The sequence below is a fragment of the Natator depressus genome, chromosome 6, assembly GCF_965152275.1.
Source record: "Natator depressus isolate rNatDep1 chromosome 6, rNatDep2.hap1, whole genome shotgun sequence".
Lineage (NCBI taxonomy): Eukaryota > Metazoa > Chordata > Testudines > Cheloniidae > Natator > Natator depressus.
In genome coordinates, this window is record NC_134239.1 from 31,272,609 (window position 1) to 31,297,920 (window position 25,312).

Sequence of the window (25,312 nt, forward strand, 5' to 3'; positions counted from 1 at the left end):
TCTCGTCCACTGTAATCCCTAGGTCCTTTTCTGCAGAACTGCTGCCTTGCCATTCGGTCCCTCGTCTGTAGCAGTGCATGGGATTCTTCTGTCCTAAGTGCAGGACTCTGCACTTGTCTTTGTTGAACCTCATCAGATTTCTTTTGGCCCAATCCTCTAATTTGTCTAGGGCCCTCTGTTCTATCCCTACCCTCTAGTGTATCTACCACTCCTCCCAGTTTAGTGTCATCTGCAAACTTGCTGAGGGTGCAATCCACACCATCCTCCAGATCATTAATGAAGATATTGAACAAAACCGACCCCAGAACCGACCTTTGGGGCACTCCGCTTGATATCGGCTGCCAACTAGACATGGAGCCATTGATCACTACCCGTTGAGCCCGACAATCTAGCCAGCTTTCTATCCACCTTATAGTCCATTCATCCAGCCCATACTTCTTTAACTTACTGGCAAGAATACTGTGGGAGACGGAATCAAAAGCTTTGCTAAAGTCAAGGAATAACGCGTCCACTGCTTTCCCCTCATCCACAGAGCTAGTTATCTCATCGTAGAAGGCAATTCGATTAGTCAGGCATGACTTGCCCTTGGTGATTCCATGCTGACTGTTCCTGATCACTTTCCTCTCCTCTAAGTGCTTCAGAATTGATTCCTTGAGGACCTGCTCCATGATTTTTCCAGGGATTGAGGTGAGGCTGGCTGGCCTGTAGTTCCCCGGATCCTCCTCCTTCCCTTTTTTAAAAATGGGCACTACATTAGCCTTTTTCCAGTCATCTGGGACCTCCCCCGAATGCCATAAGTTTTCAAAGATAATGTCCAATGGCTCTGCAATCACATCCGCCAACTCCTTTAGCACTCTCGGATGCAGCGCATCCGGCCCCATGGACTTGTGCTCATCTGCTTTTCTAAATAGTTCTGAACCACTTCTTTCTCCACCGAGGGCTGGTCGCCTCCTCCCCATGCTGTGCTGCCCAGTGCAGCACTCTGGGAGCTGACCTTGTTAGTGAAGACAGAGGCAAAAAAAGCATTGAGTACATCCTCTCTCACTAGGTTGCCTCCCTCATTCAGGAAGGGGCCCACGCTTTCCTTGACTTTCTTCTTGTTGCTAACATACCTGAAGAAACCCTTCTTGTTACTCTTAACATCTCTTGCTAGTTGCAACTCCAGGTGTGATTTGGCCTTTCTGATTTCACTCCTGCATGCCTGAGCAATATTTTTATACTCCTCCCTGTCATTTGTCCAATCTTCCACTTCTTGTAAGCTTCTTTTTTATGTTTAAGATCAGCAAGAATTTCACTGTTAAGCCAAGCTGGTCGCCTGCCATATTTACTATTCTTTCTACATATCGGGATGGTTTGTTCCTGTAACCTCAATAAGGATTCTTTAAAATACAGCCAGCTGTCCTGGACTCCTTTCCCCCTCATGTTATTCTCTCAGGGGATCCTGCCCATCAGTTCCCAGAGAGAGTCAAAGTCTGCTTTTCTGAAGTCCAGGGTCCGTATTCTGCTGCTTTCCTTCTTCCTTGTGTCAGGATCCTGAACTTGACCATCTCATGGTCACTGCCTCCCAGGTTCCCCTCCACTTTTCCCTAATGTAGTTCTATTTCACTGCTTTATGATGAAGATTATTTCCATTAAAATAGTGACACTTCAGATCCTGGATGCATATATAAATAGTTGGTAAAGTGTTAACAGATGATTACTAGGTGTCTTAATAAATGGTTAATCCGCTGTTGTAGAGTCCAATAAGTCTATTAATCATACAACCTTCTATTAAATATTTTAAAATGTACCCTTAATATGAAGTGTGACCAAAATAATTAAATTCTCATAAAATTTGGGTCTGCTCCAACCTTATTATAGTCAATGGAGAGACTTCATTGTAGTCAATAGAAGTTAGTTTAGGTCCTAGCAGGGCAAAGCTCAGATAGTTTGTCAGCCAGAAAATGGAATTTTCTTTTTTATTAGTTGTTGCTAGTTTCTTATTACAATATAGTAGGACATTGCTCTTTGAAATGTTATCTGGCATTCCAGAGCCATAATATTGTTAGTATGTCACACAGACCCCGACATAGTGAGTACCATTAAGCACTCATAGTTTGTCACTCTGTGGTGATTACAGTACTGCAGTATTGAAAAATGCCACAGTTACTGCAGGTACCTGAGATGGTGAACGTGAAGGTTTAATGTCACTCACTGCAAGTCTGTAGGATGCCATTGCAACACCAATTTGCCACTCCGTGTCACCTTCTGGTATGCGTAGGTAATCCCTGTAATAGACCCAATGTCTGATGTCACACATAAAATAGTATCTCCATACCAATGATTATGCTCCAATGCAATGTGCTGCCGATAATCATTCACCCTTACCAGTAATGCCCTTCAGTATTTACCAGAAAAAAAAGACTAAATTTTTGGAATAATGCTTTAAATGTACCATGAAGCTCAGGGGCTGGAATGAACAAGTCTCCTTAAGCCCTGCTGCTTAAGGATGGCTAAGTGGGTAACTCATATTTCCAGTTCTCAACAGTTATCGTTATTTTGCAGAACACTGAAAATAAGTTCTTTACAGTCCCTACCATCTTATGCATACTCTCTCTCCCACTCTCCATCTCCCTCCATCTCATATGTTGTGCAAGAGTTTCAAGTGCTCGTCACCCACAATTTGGGCCAGATATTTCAAAAGTGCTCTGTATCCATTTGAGCACCTAAATAAGAGCCAGATCTGCAAATATTCATAGCACTGAAGGCGGTGGTCTCTCTCTCTCTCTCTCATTCATGTAGATATTGATATGTATATGGACAAAAAGTCAAATATTTTGTGAAAATCTTCATCAAAATTCATCCTGCCAGTCAACACAGAGCTGGTTTTAAAAAAATGTCAAATTTTGGAATTTTCAGCTGGAAAAAAAGGAACAAAAGTTTCACAAAAATATTCACTATTCCTCCATTTTTCAACCAGCTCCACTCAGCACCCAGCATCCAATATGCTCAGCACTTTTGAAAATCTGGTCATGTACTTTCATGAAAATCTGGTGCCCAGTGTAAGTGCTGAGCTGTCTTGAAAATGCAGGCCATGTTGTACTATACTCTCCTGCAGAGAGAACGTAAAATGCTATAAAATATATGACCGAGAGAAAAGATGGAAACAAATATATTCCTCTGTTACCTACCAACTTTTAATGATGTTTTGACAGTTTCTAGAACTGCTTTGATTAAACAGAGTTTATTCTGTGGCATGTTGAACTCTCAGTTTATTTTAATCTGAGGGAAAACATCTAGTGGCTACAGTATTTACAAAGTCACTTTACTGTTAGAACTGTGTGTCTTGAACTGACGCACACTGTGTGGAAAAAATCTATTAAGGTTTTGCATTATCCATGCAGAATTAGGTGGAGGTTTCCAAGAAATGGTGTGGTGTGTAACGTGTTATGTCTTTCACACTGCAGTTGGAAGCAAAAATATTTTCTGACAGAGCTCAGACTGGGTATAGGAAATTTAAATCCATTTTACTGGTCTAATTAAGTGACCATTATAATCACAATGTGTGAGCAGTCAGATATCATATGAGCGTACTTCATTTATGTTAGTAAAGATTATCCTAACCTGGCCTTTGGCTGTTGCAACTTTTGATACCAAGATTTTCATAAGAATTTTAACTTGAGCTTCTGCTCATCATCTCCAATGAGGAATGGAAAAGTGTTCAGTAAAGAGTTAGAAAAAAAATATCTAAGAGCCCATCCCAGCAAATTCTTCATCACGAGTGATTCCACTAAAGCCAAGGGGCTTGTGTGACAAGGGGCTAGTGAAAAGTGATGAGGAGTTAATGGGGGTAAGCTCTACAAATTAAATAGTACCTCTTCCTTCTAAATCCCTTTTTTCTTAGGGCAGTCCTGTTGTGGGTGGGGTGGAACACAAGGTGGTAGGTTCCATCTAGGTCTCTGAGTGCAGTCTAGGATGGGAGGAGTTGGCAACCTCTAATGTTCTGCATGCATTCTGGGGGAATAGGGGCTGGCTCCTTTCTCCATTAAATGAATGAAACAAGGCTGAGATCAGAGAATGCTCTCCAGATGCCTTCTGAGTCCTTTCACAAATTGTTTGTAGAGCTCCACCAGGAGGCTGTGTGGGAGGCCACAAGGTAAGAGGAGTTCCTAGCACTGTCCTTTGAAGAGCAGTGTCAGCCACAAGAAGTGGGCCTGGAAGGCAGGAGTTCTGGGGGGCCTGCAGGCTGGTGAGGTGTGAGGGTCCAGCAGAGACCTGTTGTTGGATGGGGCGCTGTGAGGATCAACTCCCCAGTGGAAGGGGTGGGTTTTGCTTTCTGCTGGAAGGTCTTATGGATGAAAGGAGGGTCTTGCAGTCCTCCTGGGGCACCAGTTGCTGCTGCTAGGGACCATGAAGGGTTTGCATAATCAGGTCAAAACACTTTGTCTCAGGTTTTCAAACTGATAGCTTGATCCTGTGAGGTTCTGGGCACATTCAGCTCCCATTGACATTCACATAATCAGGACCTGAGATCCTTAATAAGTGTTATAGGACTCATGAGAGAATTCATAGAGCTGAGTTCTTCTCTGATTTAAAAAAAGAAAGCTGATGATCTTATAAGGACAGCCTTCCAATTTTTCTCCCCTACTGTTGTTATGATTTACAACAATAAGGTGTTTGCAATTCTGTTCAGATACGGACTAAACAATCCACACACACATCAGATGCTAGCAAGTAGCTGAGGCAATGTAGAAATGGTTGAAATTTTTTTGCTGAAAAAGGGGGTTTCCTTAACTGCAAAATTTTTCATGGAAAAATTTTTTTTTTATTTCTGGATGAAATTTGGAAATGAAAAATTTCAGCAATTCTGAAATTATGCGATAATATCCTCATTTCCCTATATGTTTTAAAGCTTTTTCTTTCCACTGGAAAAAGGGAGAAAATATTAAAGGAATAATAATAATTATAATAATTTTACCCCTCCACTAAAAAAACCCTTATTTTTTTTCTAAACTCTTTGCAAAACATACTTAGGTCTGCTGTAGTAGGAGTCTTGCAGTAAGCTAAAGATGCAGAAATTTAGTACCAATAAATACAAAAGCCACCTCCTGTCTGATATACTTTACTTTATCAATGTAACTTTTGGTCTCACAGATTGTAACTTCTCTCCTCTTTTTACCTCCAATGGCTTAATTCTGAATTCAGTGGGAGGTTTACATGCATAAGTACAACAGGATTCAGACCTTAATTTGATCTGCTATTTATCTGCTGCTTTAATTGTAGCCAAGAGGGTTGTATTAAGAAAGTGGAAAAGTGCCACTTGTGAATACAGAGTGGCTCTCACCTCTTTAATGGAAAAACACTCATTTTCTGGAAGAAATGATAAAAATTGTTGCACTGGTTATGGACAAAGTGAAGGTGTAGAAACAGAAATCATTTTTCTTTTCTGGTTCTGATATAATTAATAGACCATGGATTTTCAAAATACTGCACAATCCTGTTCCAATCTCCCGTTAACTTCAATGGGAGCAAGGTTCTTCATTTCTTTTATTTGTTTGTAAATCTATAAGTGGTGAGATGCTTTTTAGGTTACTGGCTTGAGATTTTCAGAGCAGTCAGGGGGTCCTGCATGCATCTTCCATTAATTTAAATAGCAGATGTGTGACTAAATACCTTAAAAATCTCAGCTGTAGTGTTTAAGCTATGTCTCTATGCTTCCCTTTCTGTAAGATGCTTCCCCCACCCTTTTTGGTTTTCTGTCCATCTTGCAGAAAAAAGAAGAATATTTTAGAATGCAAACTATTTGAAAAATGAAGCAAAAAAAAAAATTGTAGCCCGAAGCCCTAATCCTGCAAAACTCCTCATTGGTAGGCTCTTATACTCACATGGAACCCTACTGATGGTTTCTGGGTGCCTTCTGGGATCTCTATGATGCCCACTGGAGGATCAGGGCATCAGTTTGTAAATGGATTTCTTCTATGAAATTAACAATGAAAAATCCCAATTTAAATCTTGTTCAGAGGAGCCTTAGGGAGTTAGGTGCCCCAATCCCACTGGATGCCTAATTCTTTTAAAATACCCTTGAAATATCTGGCGTTGTTTCAAAATAAATACTCAGCTCTAGACTTCTGGGAGTGGCTTTTCTTTGGTTGTTCTGTCCCCAGCTGGAAAGCCAAGGCAAAAATTGTCAAGGAAATAATCAGGGCTTCTATAATGGGTTGGCTCTGTATTTTTTTTTCCTTCTTCCACAATAAAGTGCAACAGATTACTAGAAATTAGATACTTTTTGCACATTCTTCTGGGCCATAAAATACATTGCCATTAGTCTGGGTTTTTTGTTTGTTTGTGTCTGCTTGCTTTAAGAAAAAAGGATATACCTAAAATCTGGTTAATCAGAGATAGAAGTATTGATTAGAGATATAACGGAAAATGCTTTGCTCATCTGAATGGGTTTAGCCAGTCCCTACTTTCTAATAGTGCAAGGATGGGCATCTGTATTTTTCATTATTCTGCAAAGCAGCATAGCTGGGAAAGGGGAAAAAGCCTTTGAAGAACATGACCAGCAAGCTGTCGGTGTTCAGTCAGTGAGCGCACACAGGCCCCTTGCCTTAGCTGGAAGGTACAGAGCCAGTGGCCTTGCAGGATCCTTTCCCTTGGCTTCACACCAGCAAGTTAGAGCTGAGTCGGTAATTTTGACATGTTCTCTCTCACGACCTTGGCTGAGCCACTGTTGTCACAAAGGCCTCCCCCTTGATATTGGACTGGTAGGTGCTGATAAGCCCGTGATATCACAGAGGCCTAGCAAAGCAGCCAGGTAGAGTTGCTGAGCCCGTAAGTTCACAGTTCAGTATCTACCGTTATATATCTATGTAAGGCCTGAAGCCTAAAACAGGGGCGCTTAATGCTGGCACTTGTTGGTGAAAGAAGGGAAGAGTGGCCTAGAGCTGCTCATGAACTGTAGATGGGCAGCATCTCTGCTGTTGAGGAAGCTCTCCGCTATCATCTATTGGAGAGCAAGGAGAGTTGACTGCATGGGCCAGGCACATTTCCATTTGTTTTTTATGATGGGTTGGGGTATTTGGGTTAAAATTCAGTTTAATTTTCCATTTGGGAGCAATGAAATGCAATTACCTCAGTGGCAAATACAAGGACAAGACACTGACACTGAATATGCCTTGGGTCACTGTAACTGAGACTGATATCAGGCACAGTTGGCTATGGGAGAGCTGAAGGGGGAGAGTTGGGGACGAGATACTTACCTGCTCTTAGGAGTGCCTTGATGGTGGTGAGAATGCTGTCAAGGATTCCAAGATACCACTGAGCCCTCCCTCACATCTGAGCCTAGCTGAGACTGCTCAATAGTGGACAGTGCAGAGATGAGGCAGCTTGATGACAATGGATGACTCAGAGCAGCGGTGGCACTTTCCGAGGGCCTCCCTATCCAGCAATTGGAGCTGAAATCACTAGAGCTGGGTAACAGTGACATCAGAGCAGCACGGGGAGCACTGACTTGTTAGACTCTTTGGATTTCTCCAACCAAGGGCTGCCAACGACAAGTGAGGAGCTGGGGAAGAAGGAACTGTCCAGAACACATCAGCCACTCACAACGGCCAAAGGAGGACTGTGATTGGTACTGCTTTAAAGACGCCATATGCCTGAGCCTGAGAAGGAGCCAGAATTTACCAATGTGCATTGCCAAAGAGCCACAGGAATACATCAGCAGCCCCACATCAGCTCCCCCACCCCCACTCCCAGCGCCTCCCACCCACTGGCAGCCCCACTGATCAGCGCCTCCCCCTCCCTCCCTGCACCTCCCGATCAGCTGTTTTGTGGAGGCTGTTTTGTGGAGGCTCTGGGGAGCGGGGGGGAGGAGCGAGGGCACAGCAGGCGGGAAGGGGTGGAGGGGGGGCAGGGCCTGTGGCAGAGCCAGGGGTTGAGCAGTGAGCACCCCTCCCCCCCCAGCACATTGGAAAGTTGGCGCCTGTAGCTCCAGCCCCGGAGTCGGTGCCTATTCAAGGAGCCTCATATTAACCTCTGAAGAGCTGCATGTGGCCACCCCTGCCATATGCTTTTTTGCATATGAGAGACCCTAACTCTTCAGAAAGCTTCACTGATCAGAATTAGAGGTTTAAACCTAAAACCCCTTTAAAAAGATGCTAATCAGTTCCCCCCAAAAGACACTGGATTTCATGAAGGGGAAACTACTTATACTTTCATTACGTAGCGGAAAGGGGGTCTGCGCCTTTAATACCAGAAGATTTCAGTACGAACGCTCCCTGGACGTTCCCTCTCATGTTCCAGAATCTAACTGGTTTCCAGGTGAGCTCCCAAGGGTTTATTCTAATTTAATGTGTTAGGTACTACTGTATTATGATGGAAATTGCAATGCCGGGTGTTCACCATATTCTGTTTTATGTATGTACTTGTTACCGCAGTTCTTTCTCTGAGCAGCTTGTTAGAAAGAAAAAAGCAATTGGGTTAACCGAGTATATTGCTGAGTAAAGCAGCAGCATGTGTTTCTAGCTTTGTCAGCAAAAAATGTAATTTTTATAATATAAAATTCTTTTAACTCTCAAGTTTTAAAGCATTTAAGACCAATTTAGAGGTAAACTCACCCAAGGAAGCATCCCTGCAATTGTAGATGTGAAGGAAATAGTGTTTTTGCAAGTTTGTTCCTGTCGAACCATTCAGTGTTGCAATGGGCAGAAGCAACACAACTCGAATCAAATGCACAGGGTTAGGTGCTTTCAGTAATATAAGGGAAGATTTTCAAAGACACAAAGGGCAGTTTCAATGGGAGCTGGGTGGAGTGCTGTCCACAGTACCTTTGATAGTCTCCCTCTTTAGAATTTGTAAGTTTAAAAATCGTGCCTGCAGTGTCATATGAGAGAATGATTGATTTGTGAATATTTATTGTAAAGTCGGGGAAACCTGCCGACCGTTTGCACTTATGTCTGAATCTTGCTGGTTTGCAGTCTGACAATAGCTATTACTGGATAGTTTGGATCTCTGCTATTCTACAACTGGAAAATAAAAGCCCAGCTCCTTGTCTCCAACCAAGCTGTGCTTTGTGCCAGACCTGAAATGTGAGGTGGAGGATGTGTCTTAAAAACCTGATCCTGGCCCCCGAGGAGCTGTTTTGCAGCTAGAGGTTGCTAGAGCAGTATGCCCCAGTCATGCCCCCTCCTGCCTCCGACACACCTCTTACAGTGGTTGCGGGGGGAGGAAGAGTGTAAAACTGGTTATGTCAGCTCTATACCAGCTGGGGATTTGGCCTTGTCAGGGAGATCTTTACCTGCCCTGTAAGGGTAGCTTTTCAGACCTCTTGCATCACAAGAGCAACATGTTTTGGTTGGAACGGGAGCCAAAGATCTGACCCATATTTTTGAAAAGCTAACTTTGGAGTCCAACATACTCACAAAATCTGTTTGTGTATGGTGAATCCATAAAACATTGAAGTGGACAGTCTCCCTCCCTCTGCCTGGCCAGATCCCAGTTCATGCCCTTGACTGCTGTAGGGAAGGAGATGTTTGGAGACCCATGTTGCCTTACCACAGTGGTTAAGGGAGAGAATTAGGCTTGGTAAAGAATGTTTCCCTAGGTGGAGGGAAAACAGAGAGACCACCTAGTTAAATTCATTTCAGACAGGAGGTGATGGAAAGACCTAGCGGAATAAGGTGGCTAGCAGTAAAGTTCAAAGACTCTTGACATGTGGTTTGTCAAACAAATAGGTAACATAATGAGTTGTTAGCTTTACTTCTTCCCTGGCCATACTTGGGGTTGCCATTTTGTGCTGATAGCAGAGTAGTGAATTGTGAGAACCGTATCTACTCTTCTCTTCCTGAGTGTGAGGTGCTTCATAGAAATGCACTGGAGGAAACTGGAGAAGACAGCCATAGTCACCAATAACCCTCACTGAAAAAGGAATTGAAACACCTGCAGAGCTGACCCTCAACTCTGGAGGGATGGTAATGGGTAATGTTTTTCTATATTGTTTGGTGCTGATCCCCTTGCAGTTGGTTCAAGAAGGCCACTTCTCCTGACAGCATCCGCACAAAGGATGTACACTAATAATAATAATAATAATAGTACTTAGCACTAGTTTTCTGATCTGAACCCTGTGGAGGCAGTCTGGCACTATACTGTATGAAGTGCCATTTTCAGACCTAGGTCAATAGAGTGTATATGTTGTCCTAAAGATCTCTGAAGCATATGTGCATGTTTTCTTTTAAATATCACCTACAGATACTCTTCTTGCTATTCCTGGATCTACAGGCACATAACACGGTATAGTATAGTACAGCGATGTGCTGTTCTCTGAATGAGGCAATTCTTGCTCTCATGCATATAGTTGAATTGATTGCCTTATTTGAGATCAGGAAGGAATTATTTGCAAGCCTGTAGTAGCTTAGTGCTGAGGAGTGTGTGGGGAGCTTGTCTTCCTCTGAAGCAACTGGCCTATAGTGTGCTATAACTATTCACCTCCTTGGACCCTGATCTCTGCATGTCCCTCCATGGATTTTTGGTTAAGTAGTATAATATTTTGCTATATCCTCTGCACAAAGTGACCCGATGACAATGCTGTTAGTGTGCTATAAAGAACTTCTCATCCCCTGATGCCTATACATAGGATTTATGGTTACAATGACATATGGTAATATAGTGCTAATGAATGGAGTCATGATTAGAAGATATGGGGTAATAGGGGTGGATGAAAATTAATGGTGGTTTGTAACCCCCGGCCTGTTTCTCCCTTCTGAGTTTGTTGAACAATTCCATTTGGACTGAAATTTTTCATGCTCACACTCCAAAGGTGTTTTTTTAAAATGATGAAAATTGGTTCCGTATGTTCTGTACATTAGTTTCCTTAATGCTTTTTTCAACGTGCATAAAATTACGGCTCTCCAGAGAGAATGAAATACCACATTACACATTGTAATACCGCACCCAACCACTCTCCTCTCCTCTCTACTGCCAAACCTTTCAAAAATCATAATGTGGTGTTAATACATTTAAGGGCATTGGGTTTCCATCCTTAATACAGAGTAAAAATATAACTGAGTAACCAGACACAAAAATGAATGGTGTCACTTTGGGGTGTGTAAATACAATAGCCCAAGAGTAGTATTGTCTTTTGCCTTGTATCTAGGGCCTACTGTCTGGATGCACGGTGGGGGGTAAAGGAGGGAAGGGGTTGCAGAGGATTTGATGCACCTGGAAGAATAATTCTGAGACTTCCATCTGGTGTGTAGTTAGGGAAGTGCATCAAACTATAATAACCTATAGTACCACCTGGCATCTGAAGGTACACCAGCAAAGATAATATCAAATTTGATTACTTACTGAAGTTCAATTAGGGTAAAAATTCTTACGGGATCCTGATGTGAAATGTAATGTAGAACAAGAACCTATTCCTAGGTGACTGCTCTGTACCTAAATAAAATAAAACATATTCACATATGGTAGGTAAACATATACAGACATACGCAAACAACTGTAGCAAGCGGAATTGTTTGTAGACTGTGATATATTTGTTCATTTCTCATCTGAGGTTGATTATTAATGTAAAATGCCCTTTTGGTAATGCCAGTTGGTGCTGAATAGTTTATAAATATCCATTCCCATTGTGCTCCTGCTATGCCAGAGCAGTGCGTCATGTAGCCAGTCCTGTGCCCAGCAGGCTGCTCCCAAAGAGCAATGAAGAAGGCAATCAGACTCATCAACAACTACATCCCTGGGATGCATGGCTCAGCCGAGCACAGGGTGTTAAAATGATGTCACGGGGCAGGACTGAGTCTTGCAGGACAGTTCCAGGCTCCGCTCTGAAAAAAATCATTGACTATTCTGCTACCCATCCCATCTTATTATTCATCCTGCATTTCCCCATCCCTTATTTATTTCTCTCATTTATAGGTTCTCCCTCTTTCCAACCTTTTCCCTCTCCAAAGCTTTTTTCCATATACCCTCTTCATACTCCTCCATCCTGTCTCCTGATCTTTACAGGCCCCCCCTTTTCTTTCCCTTATTACATCTATTATAGTTCCCCCGTCACGTCTCTCCATTACTTCCCTGCTATCTCTCATCGGGGTGTGGACTATTCCACATCTAATTAGCCTGACGTGCCCGGGTCATTAGAACACCACTAGAGTAAGGGTAGTGAATTGTTTAAAGAAAATGAACCCCCCTGCATTAATTAACCCCCCTGTTGTTTTGTTTTTACAAGGTTTGTGTTTTGAGTAGAAAAAAGGGAGGGGGAAGAAAAATATTGTGAACTCAGTTCCGGTGAGCTCCAGCACATTTTGAGCACTGTCAGCAGGGAATCCAGCTCCAGTAATAAGAGGTCATTAACTGCCTTGTTGCATGGCGATTCACTAAAGCCCAATTTTGACAGGAAAATCTGTTGAGACTTTGAGTCCCCACCCACTTCTCACCACAAAAACAGTTTTGGAGAAGGGATGGGATACCAAATATTTGGGACGCCATTTGAAAAGTCTTTTTTGTTCTTTTCATCAGCTTTCTCCCTGTCCTCTTGCCAGCATGTGCAGTAAGTTCCTGTCCCTGAGAGTTTGCATCAAACCACAGTTTGAACCAGGCTGTGCATAATGGGCGTCTCTGTTAGTTTCCGCCAACTGAAGCTCCCAGCAGTAGACGGAAAATTAGACATATACCATTGCACAATAAATCTTATTGTAATTCACCCAGCTAGCATCACCGCAAACAGGCCTTGAAAAATGTGTCATGTGGGCTTGAATCATACTTGTGCTGCTGCCATTAAATAATAATAATAATAATAATTAATAAAAAAAACTCATAAAGTTTCATTTACTTTTTTGTTATAAAATACTTTTTACTGGTGCCAGCTGAAAGGAAAATGACCCAGTTAGATCTCAAAATTATGGTGTAGCTTTAAGTGCTATGTTTAGATTAACTGCCAAAATGTTAGTACAAAGTGGTAGGTGTTTGTGTTGCAGATAATAACTAATGTGCTGTTGGTCAAGATAGGCCACTGTTCTGTTATTATTGTATGGATCTTATGACTAAACATTGGAGCGAGCCTGGTGGAACAACAATATTTTACTGTGCCTGGAATACTAGCTTGTCAGAACTTAATTGGAGTGCCAAAAATCTAATGAATCAGATGGGGATGATGCCTTTTGTTTCCTGATGATATTTATCTGATTCTTGTTCCTTTCTGTAAAGTGAACTGCATTTGTCAGATGTATTTGCCAGCTTGCATTGTGTCTCACATACATTGTCAAATGATTATGGTTTTTCAAATACATAAAGAATGTTTTTCAGAATGGTTGGGGAAACTGGGTTAAATGTGTTGTCTATTTGAAAAGACCTGGCTCGTAAGGGAAATTCAAGGTTAAAAGCACTTCAGAATTCAAGTTTTGCCTGATATGTATGTCCTTTGTGCCACTCTGTTGGTATAAAAGGTTTACCTAAGTCAAATGGTTCTTGCTTGAAATGAAAACAAAACTGTGATGTTTAAATACACAAACTAGATGTGTCTACTGCAGTCGCCATTGAAAAGTCAACATTTGATAACGGACACCACATGGTAGAGTCTGTGGTACTGCAGTTATTTCTTGAAATAGAAAGGAAAGCACCTGTGGGGTAGGAAGTAGATTGGTTAATAATTAAATCACACCATGTTTTAATATTATGTGCTGCAAAGAGCTGCAGGAGACACATTAAAGAGCCACTTGCGGCTGGTGAGCCTCAGTCTGAGTATCCCTGTATTAGAGAGATGGGCCCAACCCAAAACACTGAATGCACTTGCACATTTCATAGCTTAGCCCCGTCTCTTGATGGGCATGAGCCAAGACCCACTAAAGAGAATGGGCATCTTTGCATTCACTTCACTGGGAGCTGGATCCAGCCCTTTGTGAATAATACACCTATCTTGCTGTTTACATGGGAGAAGATAAAGGGGGCAATCTGACTCTTTCAGAAGTCAAAGGCAAACTTCATTGGGAACACGTACAAATCCAATGTCAGGCCATGAAAATTGATTTTGGCCTGGGAAGAGTGTTTAGGAGCGTGCAACTGAGGAGGAGAAAATTTTGGGCAATAATAGGAGGAAGGATGGTCTCGTGACTTAGGCTCTGGACTTGGGACTCAGGACAGCTAAATTTAGCTGCTACCACAGACTTCTCTTGTAAACTTGGTCAATTCCCTTAGTCCACCCTCATGCCTCTGCTCCCCATCCGTAAAATGGGGTAGTACTTTCCTACCTCACAGGGATGCCTTGAGGGTGAAATCCATTAATGACTGTGAGATGCTCAGACATTACAGCAATGAAGATTGCATAAGTACCTAGATAGAACTTACTTTTTTCAAATGTTTTTGTTATAGAATATTGATTAGATTTATTCTGAGGCTATGCATTGTGTTCGTCATTCCTGCCAGTAGAGACACTGACTTGAGGTATTCTAAATATTGCTCTATGTGGGTCCACTCTTGGTAGCCATGTTCTGTAGACAGTAGTTTTTGGAATTACATCGTTCAACTTCTTTCTTCCTATTCAGAATTTCCAATCTTGAAATGGGCCTTTTTCTTTCTAGATGGGTGATTTAGTGCTGCAGACTCCTTGGGATATCTTGCCCTTGAGCTGCTCTGTGACTAGAAAGGACATCCATTTATGCTGGATGCAGAACATCCCATCCTTTCTTAATGGAGGGAAATATTGCTTTAGTTACTTGGATACTATGGATACTTGGAAAATTATCTATGATCAGAAATTGAGTGTGTGAGAGAGAGGGGAGAGAGAATTTTGTTGTTATGAAAGATGCCAGATTGAATACGTTTCAGAAAGTCTCTATCCACAATCACCAGCAGTGAACACTTCTTGTTCCTTCAGTGTACCAGCACCCTGACTTGGAGAGCCTGGTTTTAGGGATCAGAAGGTAGCTCAGTCTCCACATCTGCTGTTTAAAAGAGAACCAGTAAAATACAAGTAAAATATTGGAAAAGTTTCCCCAGAACTTTATTTGCATCTCCTAAGGCCCCAATCCAGGAAGGCACTGAAGCACAGACTTAACTTTAAACATCTGAATTGTCCCATTAAAGTAAATAGATTAGGGGTTGCTGGGTTAGGGTTTATGTTGACAGTTTTGTTACATTCATTGAATTCTACTATATTCACATAGCATGTTTCCTTAATCCACTCAGTAATCTAGTGTTAAATAATTTCTACCTTTTATTGCAGCTTTTCCAGTTTGAATTCATATAGTGAAAATTTTACAACCTAGCCTTTAGCCTATCAGGAACCAGCGTTCAATGGAATACTCAGAAAATGAACACTGTTTATTCTAATGTTGCTACTCCAATTAGGCTGTTCAATAAAAAAAAGACTTAATTAAACATACATGCTAAAAATATGACACCACTCTGAACATCATTTTCAAACTAAGAGGGTTACTTAGCTGTCTTAAAAATAGAACATGCTTTGGAAACATACAAGTTGTTACTATTTGCAATCTCCAAAGACTGGCAGAAAGATTTGCTCAGATGTTTGAGTGAGCGTGTGACTGCCAGAGTGGGAATATCTAACGAACATTATGGTATGTCTACACAGCATTATGGAGTGAGCATCCCAGCCAGGGTCGCCAGACTCAGGATAGTGGGGCTTGCGCTGGTGCTCTAAACATGGCTGTGTAGTCAGCGCTCTGAAGTTGCCACTCGGACTGGAGCTCAGGCTCTGCTCCCTTGGCTTCAGAATTTAGTGCAATTGAAGTTTTGTATTGATTTATACCAGCTGAGGTTCTGACCTGCTGCATTGCGTGGACCACTTTAAACATAAGCCTGTCTGTTTTGTGGACCATTTTAGGACTTTGTTCAAAAAGAATTCTTTCAAATGTATTGACATCCAGGAGAACCACAGGTGCTTGGCACCACGGAAACGGCTGAACACTAAGCACCTGGTTTGAAAAGGTTACCTTTAGATTCTAAAGAGTTGACCCTGCAAATTCCTTGTTCACCTCCTGTGATGCGCTCCAGGCCCTCAGCTCCGATTGAATTCATAGGGAGTAGAGAGGATGCTCAGCACCTGCCTGAAGTGGACCCGCATTCTGCTCCGACAGTGTTATTTTGTTAATTAGGGAGCGGCAGGTAGGCAATCAATGGAAGTTTTGTTCTGGTCTTATCTGAAATAGGAATCAAAGGTTAGAGCTTTTTGATTAATTGGATGTATTTAGAAGCTGCCAGATGAAACCTGCCCACCAAACTTCATTGCTGGCACAGTTTTGTTAATATTTTTCTTCTTAATGAGAACTCTTCTGGGCAGTTCAAAGGATTTCTTGATTTGTTGGCAAAGGACACATAAGTGGCAACCTCTGTGTTGTATTTGTTCCGTCAACTGTTGTAGTTGTTTATCACAGGTTTCCTCAGTACTGTGAAGCATCTAATTCATAGACTCTCACAGTAAATAATGGTAGGTTTGTTGGGAATGGCACTGAAGTCCAATTAAGGAACAGCTGACCATCTGTGAATTTGTGATACACATGTATTTTCATGAGAGAAGATACAGTGCAAGTAAGTATGGTAGAAATGTATGTTGTTGATAAATACCACTGGTTTTTAAAGTGCCTGAAACAAGGTCCTTTGAGATCAATGGACAGTCTTCTCATTGACTTCAGTGGGTTTTGGATTTGGCCCATAACACTGTTAGTTCATAAGATGAAGTTATCATCATCACATGTCCACCACATTTGGGGCTTATGTGTAGAGATTAGACTGACCTTTCCCCATAAAAATATCTGCATAGGATCAAACCATGCAAGTTACAGCTATGAGAAATTGCAATTGCATTCTAGGTTCACAGACCTTAAGGACAGAAGGGACCATCGTGATCATCTAGTCTGATTTCCTGTATGTCACAGGGCCACCAAAACCATGCAGCAGCTGCACAGTAAACCCAGCAACTGAAATTAGGCCAAAATATTACAGTCCACAGGATACTAGACTGTTATATGCCACAGGGAGAGATTAGGACAGAAGAATGCAATGGCAAGGAAATGATTACGGGAGATATACCTAGATAATTTTGGCATGATCCACACCCACATCCTGCAAAGGAAGGCAAAAAGCTCCCAAGGTCACTGCCAACCTGACCCGGGGGGAAATTTCTTCCTGACTTGACTTATGGCAATCCGTTACACCATGAGCATATGAGCAAGAACCAGCTAGCCAAGCACCTGAGAAAGAAAATGCTCGGTGCCACCTCAGAGCACAGGTCCACCCTGCTCATCTCAAGCTGTGGCCATCTCTGATTCTTCAGAGGAAGGACACCAACCCCCATCCCCATCGTGAATTGACTGGGGGGCGGGATTCCTTTCTGACCCCTGCAGGTGGCTGTCTGACGCTCTGAAACATCAGCTTTTTGGACTATAACACACAAACTTTAAGTGAGTCCTGCCCCCCCGCTGAGCCCTGCCCCCTAAAATCACAAGCAATCCCATCATGAAATCACACCCATAAATTTATCCAGCTCTTCCTTAAAACTAATTAAGTTGTTTCCCCCCACAACTCCTATTGGGAGGCTGTTCCAGAACCTTCACCCCTCGGATAATTGGAAACCTTCTAGTTTCCAGCTGAATTTGTTCCTGGCCAGTTTATATCTTTTTGTTCTTGTGCCAACATTGTCCTTTAGCTTAAATAGATCATGTTTCTCCCTGGTATTTACCCCTGCGTGTATTTATAAAGCATAATCATATCCCTTTCAGTTTTCTTTTTGCTGGGCTAAACAAACCAAGCTCTTTTCAGTCTCCGTTCATAAAATAGGACCTGCATTCATCTTATCACCCTAGCAGCTCTTCTCTGCACCTGTTCTAGTTTGAATTCATTGTTCTTGAAGATGTGTGACCAGAATTACAATGGTATTAAGCCTTATCTGACACAACCTAGGATCACATTTGCCTTTTTTACAGCCAAATCACATTGATAGCTCATACTCATCCCCTGCTTGACCAACACACCCAGGTCTCTCTCTTCCTCTGTCATTTCCTACTGATGAGACCCCTAATTTTTATTATTAGAACCAAAGTGCATGACTTTGAACTTTGTACTATTGAATTTCATCTCATTTCTGTTACTCCAGCCTTCAAGAAGGAAATCAGGTTAGTCTGGCATAATCTACTTTTGGTAAACTCAAGTTGCATTCCATCCCCTCTGCTGTTTATCTCCATGAATTTAATTATTCTTTCATTCACAATTTGTTCTGAAGCACTGGATACTACTGAGGTCAGATTAACAAGTCTGTAATTGCTCAGATCACTTTTTTGCCTTTCTGAAATATAGCTACCACGGTAGCCATTCTCCTGTTTTATGATACTACCCCCAAGTAGGTAGTAGATTAATTAAAAATCCTTGCTAATCTCATGTGCCAGATGTTCCTAGAGATATCAAAGTGTCTTCCTTTTACACTCTTAGAATATGTCTACACTATGAGCTAGGGGTGTAATTCCTCTGCTCACATACACATATTCATGCTGGCCCTAGGAGAAGTAGTACGAGTATAAATAATGGCATAGCCACAGTAGCAGGGGCAGTGGCAGCAGTGGCTCGGCTTAGCCCTGGTGACTATGTATCCACCTGAAGCGATGAGAGCTAGCACAAGTACATGCAAGCAAGCAGGGGAATAACCTCCCTGGCTTGTAGACTTAGAAATTAGAGTGGTCCAGACCAAAACCCTAGATCTGCACAACGCTGAACTTTGGGAATATTTGAAATCCAAACCAGGTCAATTCTACAAATGCTTTTTGTCTTTGTAATGGGCCAAAAAGTGAAACCACAGATTTGAACATTCATGGACGTTGAGGTATAGAAAATCTGCATCCAAAAACAAATTCGTAGCTTGAGACCATCTGTAGTTGTTATGGGTAAAGATGAGCTAAATTAGGCTGGCAAACACTTCTGTTTGGTTCTTTTCTAAGGGAATGTCTACACTACGGAATAAGGTCGAATTTATAGAAGTCGTTTTTTTAGAAATCGGTTTTATATATTTGACTGTGTGTGTCCCCACAGAAGTGCATTAACTCGGTGGAGTGCTTCCACAGTACCGAGGCTAGAGTTGACTTCCAGAGCGTTGCACTGTGGGTAGCTATCCCACAGTTCCCGCAGTCTCCGCTGCCCATTGGAATTCTGGGTTGAGATCCCAATGCCTGATGGGGCTGAAACATTGTCGCGGGTGGTTCTGGGTACATATCGTCAGTCCCCCCTTCCCTCCCTCCCTCCCTCCGTGAAAGCAAGGGCAGACAATCGTTTTGCGCCTTTTTTCCTGAGTTACCTGTGCGGACGCCATACCACCGCAAGCATGGAGCCCGCTCAGGTAACCGTCACCGTATGTCTCCTGGGTGCTGGCAGACGCGGTACGGCATTGCTACACAGTAGCAGCAACCCATTGCCTTCTGATAGCAGACGGTGCAGTATGACTGATAGCCGTCCTCGTCATGTCCGAGGTGCTCCTGGCCATGTCGGCTGGGAGCGCCTGGGCAGACATGGGCGCAGGGACTAAATTTTTGGTGACTTGACCAGGTCATTCTCTTTAGTCCTGCAGTCAGTCGTATTGAACCGTCTAATGGTGAGCAGGCAGGCAATACGGATTGCTAGCAGTCGTATTGTACCATCTTCTGCCGGGCAGGCAAGAGATGACGATGGCTAGCAATCGTATTGTACCATCTTCTGCCGGGCAGGCAAGAGATGACGATGGCTAGCAGTCGTACTGTACGATCTTCTGCCGAGCAGCCATGAGATGTGGATGGCTTGCAGTCCTTCTGCACCGTTTGCTGCCAGCCAAAGATGTAAAAGATAGATGGAGTGGATCAAAACAAGAAATAGACCAGATTTGTTTTGTACTTATTTGCCTTCTCCCCTGTCTAGGGGACTCATTCCTCTAGGTCACACTGCAGTCACTCACAGAGAAGGTGCAGCGAGGTAGATCTAGCCATGTATCAATCAGAGGCCAGGCTAACCTCCTTGTTCCAATAAGAACAATAACTTAGGTGCACCATTTCTTATTGGAACCCTCCGTGAAGTCCTGCCTGAACTACTCCTTGATGTAAAGCCACCCCCTTTGTGGATTTTAGCCCCCTGAAGCCAACCCTGTAAGCCGTGTCGTCAGTCGCCCCTCCCTCCGTCAGAGCAACGGCAGACAATCATTCCGCGCCTTTTTTCTGTGCGGACGCCATACCAAGGCAAGCATGGAGTCCGCTCAGCTCACTTTGGCAATTAGGAGCACATTAAACACCACACGCATTATCCAGCAGTATATGCAGCACCAGAACCTGGCAAAGCGCTACCGGGCGAGGAGGCGACGTCAGCGCGGTCACGTGAGTGATCAGGACATGGACACAGATTTCTCTGAAAGCATGGGCCCTGCCAATGCATGCATCATGGTGCTAATGGGGCAGGTTCATGCTGTGGAACGCCGATTCTGGGCTCGGGAAACAAGCACAGACTGGTGGGACCGCATAGTGTTGCAGGTCTGGGATGATTCCCAGTGGCTGCGAAACTTTCGCATGTGTAAGGGCACTTTCATGGAACTTTGTGACTTGCTTTCCCCTGCCCTGAAGCGCATGAATACCAAGATGAGAGCAGCCCTCACAGTTGAGAAGCGAGTGGCGATAGCCCTGTGGAAGCTTGCAACGCCAGACAGCTACCGGTCAGTTGGGAATCAATTTGGAGTGGGCAAATCTACTGTGGGGGCTGCTGTGATGCAAGTAGCCCACGCAATCAAAGATCTGCTGATATCAAGGGTAGTGACCCTGGGAAATGTGCAGGTCATAGTGGATGGCTTTGCTGCAATGGGATTCCCTAACTGTGGTGGGGCCATAGACGGAACCCATATCCCTATCTTGGCACTGGAGCACCAAGCCGGCGAGTACATAAACCGCAAGGGGTACTTTTCAATAGTGCTGCAAGCTCTGGTGGATCACAAGGGACGTTTCACCAACATCAACGTGGGATGGCCGGGAAAGGTACATGACGCTCGCATCTTCAGGAACTCTGGTCTGTTTCAAAAGCTTCAAGAAGGGACTTTATTCCCAGACCAGAAAATAACTGTTGGTGATGTTGAAATGCCTATATGTATCCTTGGGGACCCAGCCTACCCCTTATGCCATGGCTCATGAAGCCGTACACAGGCAGCCTGGACAGTAGTCAGGAGCTGTTCAACTACAGGCTGAGCAAGTGCAGAATGGTGGTAGAATGTGCATTTGGACATTTAAAGGCGCGCTGGCGCAGTTTACTGACTCGCTTAGACCTCAGTGAAACCAATATTCCCACTGTTATTACTGCTTGCTGTGTGCTCCACAATATCTGTGAGAGTAAGGGGGAGACGTTTATGGCGGGGTGGGAGGTTGAGGCAAATCGCCTGGCTGCTGGTTACGCGCAGCCAGACACCAGGGCGGTTAGAAGAGCACAGGAGGGCGCGGTACGCATCAGAGAGGCTTTGAAAACCAGTTTCATGACTGGCCAGGCTACGGTGTGAAAGTTCTGTTTGTTTCTCCTTGATGAAACCCCCCGCCCCTTGGTTCACTCTACTTCCCTGTAAGCTAACCACCCTCCCCTCCTCCCTTTGATCACCGCTTGCAGAGGCAATAAAGTCATTGTTGCTTCACATTCATGCATTCTTTATTCATTCATCACACAAATAGGGGGATGATTACCAAGGTAGCCCAGGAGGGGTGGTGGAGGAGGGAAGGAAAATGCCACACAGCACTTTAAAAGTTTACAACTTTAAAATTTATTGAATGACAGCCTTCTTTTTTTTTGGGCAATCCTCTGTGGCGGAGTGGCTGGTTGGCCGGAGGCCCCCCCACCGCGTTCTTGGGCGTCTGGGTGTGGAGGCTATGGAACTTGGGGAGGAGGGCGGTTGGTTACACAGGGGCTGTAGTGGCAGTCTGTGCTCCAGCTGCCTTTGCTGCAGCTCAATCATACACTGGAGTATACTGGTTTGGTCCTCCAGCAGCCTCAGCATTGAATCCTGCCTCCTCTCATCATGCTGCCGCCACATTCGAGCTTCAGCCCTCTCTTCAGCCCGCCACCTCTCCTCCTGGTCATTTTGTGCTTTCCTGCAGTCTGACATTATTTGCCTCCACGCATTCGTCTGTGCTCTGTCAGTGTGGGAGGACAGCATGAGCTCGGAGAACATTTCATCTCGAGTGCGTTTTTTTTTCTTTCTAATCTTCACTAGCCTCTGGGAAGGAGAAGATCCTGTGATCATTGAAACACATGCAGCTGGTGGAGAAAAAAAAAGGGACAGCGGTATTTAAAAAGACACATTTTATAAAACACTGGCTACACTCTTTCAGGGTAAACCTTGCTGTTAACATTACATACATAGCACATGTGCTTTCGTTACAAGGTCGCATTTTGCCTCCCCCCACCGCGTGGCTACCCCCTCAACCCTCCCCCCTCCCTGTGGCTAACAGCGGGGAACATTTCTGTTCAGCCGCAGGCAAACAGCCCAGCAGGAATGGGCTCCTCTGAGTGTCCCCTGAAGAAAAGCACCCTATTTCAACCAGGTGACCATGGATTATATCTCACTCTCCTGAGGATAACACAGAGAGATAAAGAACGGATGTTGCTTGAACGCCAGCAAACATACACTGCAATGCTTTGTTGTACAATGATTCCCGAGTACGTGTTACTGGTCTGGAGTGGTAAAGTGTCCTACCATGAAGGACGCAATAAGTCTGCCCTCCCCAGAAACCTTTTGCAAAGGCTTTGGGAGTATATCCAGGAGAGCCGCGAATGCCAGGGCAAAGTAATCCTTTCACATGCTTGCTTTTAAACCATGTATAGTATTTTAAAAGGTACAGTCACCGGAGGTCCCTTCTCCGCCTGCTGGGTCCAGGAGGCAGCCTTGGGTGGGTTCAGGGGGTACTGGCTCCAGGTCCAGGGTGAGAAACAGTTCCTGGCTGTCGGGAAAACCGGTTTCTCCGCTTGCTTGCTGTGAGCTATCTACAACCTCGTCATCATCATCATCATCTTCATCCCCAAAACCTGCTTCCGTATTGCCTCCATCTCCATTGAAGGAGTCAAACAACACGGCTGGGGTAGTGGTGGCTGAACCCCCTAAAATGGCATGCAGCTCATCATAGAAGCGGCATGTTTGGGGCTCTGACCCGGAGCGGCCGTTCGCCTCTCTGGTTTTCTGGTAGGCTTGCCTCAGCTCCTTCAGTTTCACGTGGCACTGCTTCGGGTCCCTGTTATGGCCTCTGTCCTTCGTGCCCTGGGAGATTTTGACAAAGGTTTTGGCATTTCGAAAACTGGAACGGAGTTCTGATAGCACGGATTCCTCTCCCCATACAGGGATCAGATCCCGTACCTCCCGTTCGGTCCATGCTGGAGCTCTTTTGCGATTCTGAGACTCCATCATGGTCACCTCTGCTGATGAGCTCTGCATGGTCACCTGCAGCTTGCCACGCTGGCCAAACAGGAAATGAGATTCAAAAGTTCGCGGTTCTTTTCCTGTCTACCTGGCCAGTGCATCTGAGTTGAGAGTGCTGTCCAGAGCGGTCAAAATGGAGCACTCTGGGATAGCTCCCGGAGGCCAATACTGTCGAATTGTGTCCACAGTACCCCAAATTCGACCCGGCAAGGCCGATTTAAGCGCTAATCCACTTGTCAGGGGTGGAGTAAGGAAATCGATTTTAAGAGCCCTTTAAGTCGAAATAAAGGGCTTCATCGTGTGGACGGGTGCAGGTTTACATCGATTTAATGCTGCTAAATTCGACCTAAAGTCCTAGTGTAGACCAGGGCTCAGAAAATCAGTTACTACAGGGTCAGATTCTGATACCCCATACTCATGTTGAGTAGTACCCTACTCTTCAAGTAGTCCCATTGATTTCATTGGGGTGACAAGATCTATTTTTGGACAGCTAGATAAGGTGCTCTCTTTAATAGCTTGAGCCAATGCCCTTGAAGACCTTTATGATGAGAATTGAGACTTAAATTTGACCCAATAGTCTTTGGGGATGGGAGCACTAGGATGATATGGCCCTAGTGATCAGTGTTCCTGGCTATATGAGCTGCTCTGTTCTGGGCCAATATAAGCTGACTGTTTTCTAGACTGAGGTAACTATTCTACCCACTGAAATTTTGTAAACTTTGTGGGCTGAATCATACACTTTACAAAACACCTTGGATGCTTTACTGACTGAGCTGCATGTTTTAATTGATGTTTTACAGACTTTACAGATTAAGCAGTGTGTACTCTGATGAGCCTTCTGTGTTGCATATTTTACTTTCTCAGATGCATATGTTGCTGATTCTGTTGGATACTGTCGTAGGTGAGGTTTTAGGTGGTGCACATAGTCATGTGACTGCATGCTGAGCTGATTAAGCTGCATACTTCACTAATCAAGCTGCAAAGTTAAGTAGGTGAAATTTAATACACTTTAGTAATCAAGGTGCATTCTTTGTTGAGCAAGCTGAATATTTTAAATATAGAGTTTTTACATACTTTGATAGTTGAGTCGCGTGCCTCTTTTGTTCATAACCATGACAAGTGAAAGACCACCACCGAGCTTTCCACTCTTGGCCATGGAAGGAATATGGTCCTTTGTTTTGATATTTGTTAGTACAGAGGTGAAGGGAGAAGGAATCAAAATCAGCCTCAGCAGGCAAATTATGCAATTCCCTAGGATTATTCTCAGCGGATGCTTCTGAATAACACTAGGGTGTTTACCAGGTTCATAGGAACATGTTCCAGATTATTTTTGAACCCCATCAGATACCATGGATTGCAAGTAAGTGACAGAACCAAACCTCATGAGGTTACTGATCTGTTAATATTATTGCTCTTTACTAATATTATGTGAAGGAAGATGGAGGAGGCTGAATGGTAGTAATGAGAAGCAGCAAGGCTAAAAGTTGTCAGAAAGAGGCCTGCATGAAGCAGGGAGACTAAGAGAAGGCCTGGAGAGGAGAGGCAGAGTTGGTATCAAGAGTTTTGGCAGTTCCCATGACTCCTGCACTGGTTCTTTGTGGAGTGCAATGGCCATGCCGTGAATCCATCTGTTCAATCTCTGATCCTTTTCTGGTCCTAATTGCCTAATTGAAGGGTGATTTTTTTTTCCTCAATACAAGTTGCAAAATGTTAATGGAAGTCATGAATTATGGGAGAGAATTTACTCTCTGGACAAATGATCATTTCATCCACCTCCCTGCTTGCCCCCAACCTCAATCAGCAGCAGTTACTCAGGGGTAACTGAGGGTGGATTTTGCCATCTGTGTTTTCATAGAGAAAAATGGCACAATATGATTGCTGGCTATTCTAAAATATGCTTAGGAATTCCTGCATACTGTAATCCACAGGAGAACA